The 2,345-nt window shown below is 41.6% G+C and overlaps 1 non-coding gene across 1 annotated transcript; it reads left to right on the top strand.

Moving 5' to 3' along the window:
• Positions 1–1,421: 1,421 nt before the first annotated feature.
• On the top strand, positions 1,422–1,528 carry LOC145128106 (small nucleolar RNA R71). The gene has a single exon (XR_013716707.1). It is a non-coding gene; the product is annotated as a small nucleolar RNA R71 (small nucleolar RNA).
• The last annotated feature ends 817 nt before the right edge of the window (positions 1,529–2,345 follow it).

The following is a 2,345-nucleotide window of genomic DNA, read 5'->3' as shown; positions in this document are numbered from 1 at the left end:
CTAATTTATCAATTTTGATAAGGAGATCTTCACATACTCCCATTGGATGTATTATCGTTTTGTCGGCTAGATGAATCTTCATTTGAATAGGCTTTGGGACCGGAAGGTTTAACTTTTGGAAGAAGGAATATGGCGTAATATTAATACTTGCACCCGAATCCTTCAATGCTGGTGTGGTCATTATGTTCCCAAATTGACAAGGTACTGTGATGCTTCCCGGATCGCCCCTCTTTTCTGGCAGTTCACTTAGCACTATTTCAGCAACTTCTTCTATATTTCTTCTAGTGGTAAAGAGGTTTTTAAGTAAACTACCATATTTCGGTGTTTGTAATATCGTTTCAACAAACGGAATATTTACTTGGAGTGCCTTTATGTGTTCCATAAACCTCCTATATTCTTGAATCTGCTCATCAGGTATGGCTTGGCTCGGAAATGGCAAAGAGGGTCGGTAAGGCTTCAAAAGAGAGCAGTTTTTGGTATCAGGTTGTTGACTCGTCGAGTCCATGATGGCAACTTGGCGAGTCGAGTCGGGTTTACTAAAATCTCAGCTACTTTCTTCTTCTGTTCGCACTTTGTTGGGATTTTTCTGGATAGCGGTCAGAGGAGTGTAAATTGGCTCAGAATCTGTTGTTATTGCATTCACATGCGCCATTCTTGGATTTTGCTCGGTATTGCTAGGAAGTTCACCGGGTGCTCTTTGGTTGATTTGTTGTGCAAGCTGACCTAGCTGTTTTTCGATGTTATGAATAGATGCTTGCTGATTCCTAAGCATATTTTGTTGATCCTTCATCATAGCTTGATGTTCTCTAAGCATATTTCGTTGCTCTTTCATTTCAGCATTTGAATCATTATGCCTCTTCTCAGACGCAGCTACAAATCTTGTGAACATATCTTCCTAGTCAGCTTTCTTCTCCAGCACCGGTTCCTCTTTTTGATAATAGCCCCTTTCTTTTTGCTTAAATTTCTCCTCCTTTTCCTTTTTGTACTCATCATAAGGAAGCCAATCCTCTTTGGGTTTTCGCCAATTGTCATCATACCTATCACCACTTGAATAGCACACTTGCACCCTCCGGTTCCCGTTTTCGTCTAGATCACAATCTTTAGTGAGATGAGGCCCTCTACAATTCTCACAACCGACCCTAATGGCATGGATGGATTGGTCCATCTTAGTCATTCTTCGATCCAAATTCTCTACTTTAGCCATCATTGCTACCATGTTATCATTAATTGAGTTCACCCCCCCCCCCCGACTCAGTTCATTCCTTGGGTTATGATATTCTCTAGAGTGCTTAGAGAATTCTTCAATTAGGGCCTTTATCACCGGGGGTGCTTTCTTTTTGAGTGGTCCTTGCGAATCAAGGAGTTGCCTAGTTGTCACATTTACTCCGTCATAAAAAATGGAAACTTCTTGTTGGCTGTTTAGATCGTGCTGTGGGAAATTCCTCAGTAAGCTTTTGTACCTTTCCCACGCCTCATATAGTGACTCTCCAGCTTATTGTTTAAAATTAGCTATTGCTTTCTTCAACTTGGCTTTTTTTGAAGGAGGGCAAAACTGGTCTATGAATTCTTCTTTCATTTTAGCCCATGTAGTGATGGATCCTGGGGGAAGTGATTTCAGCCAAACCTTTGCAGCTCCCTTGAATGTGACAGGTAGCATACGAAGCAAGACAGTGTCGCGAGCCACATTAGGGACATTGAAGTAGTCGGCTATGTCATTGACTTCGTCAAGATGCTTGTATGCGTCTTCATGATCCTTCCCGTAGAATGGAATCTCCTTAAGTTGAGCAAGTATGTGGCCTTTAAGTTTAAAGGTGGCAGTTGCCGGAATGATGGGTTGCACTAGTCCCAGTCCGGTATCGTCACATATTCTCTTCTTCCATTCGCCCATGGGAACTTCATCGATGTTAGCCATGGGGTTAGCTAATTCGCTTTCTAAATCGCTTCCTTCTTCGGAGTCGGTTTCTTCTTTTTCGGATTCGTACACGATATCGTCCTTGTTTGGGTCTTCGTTCGCCTCAGAAAAATTGCTGGATTCTCCCACTTTCTTGTCCTTTTTCTTACTAAAAACAGATTTGAGATTCTTTAATGGCGAATTCTTTGATGTTGCGGTTTCTCCTACGGTCTTGCCATTGTTTTTCTTCAAAGTTGCTTCCAGGTCTTCAAGTGGTGTAACCAAAGGTGTACCTCCTCCTCTGGTCATAAACGAACTGCAATTAAAACAGAAAACACGCGTCAAAAGAACAAAAATAAAATAAAAACGAAACTGAGTTTCAGCGATGGACTCGTCGAGTACCTTCGATTGCACTCGGCGAGTTCAAGGCTAAAAACAGAATTTTTTTTAATAA

Source organism: Lactuca virosa, chromosome 7 (genome assembly GCF_052849685.1).
Source record: "Lactuca virosa cultivar CGN04683 chromosome 7, Lactuca_virosa_CGN04683_v6, whole genome shotgun sequence".
In the NCBI taxonomy this organism is placed as follows: domain Eukaryota; kingdom Viridiplantae; phylum Streptophyta; class Magnoliopsida; order Asterales; family Asteraceae; genus Lactuca; species Lactuca virosa.
Note: the sequence above shows the minus strand (reverse complement) of the source record. Positions and strands in the feature narration are given on the sequence as shown.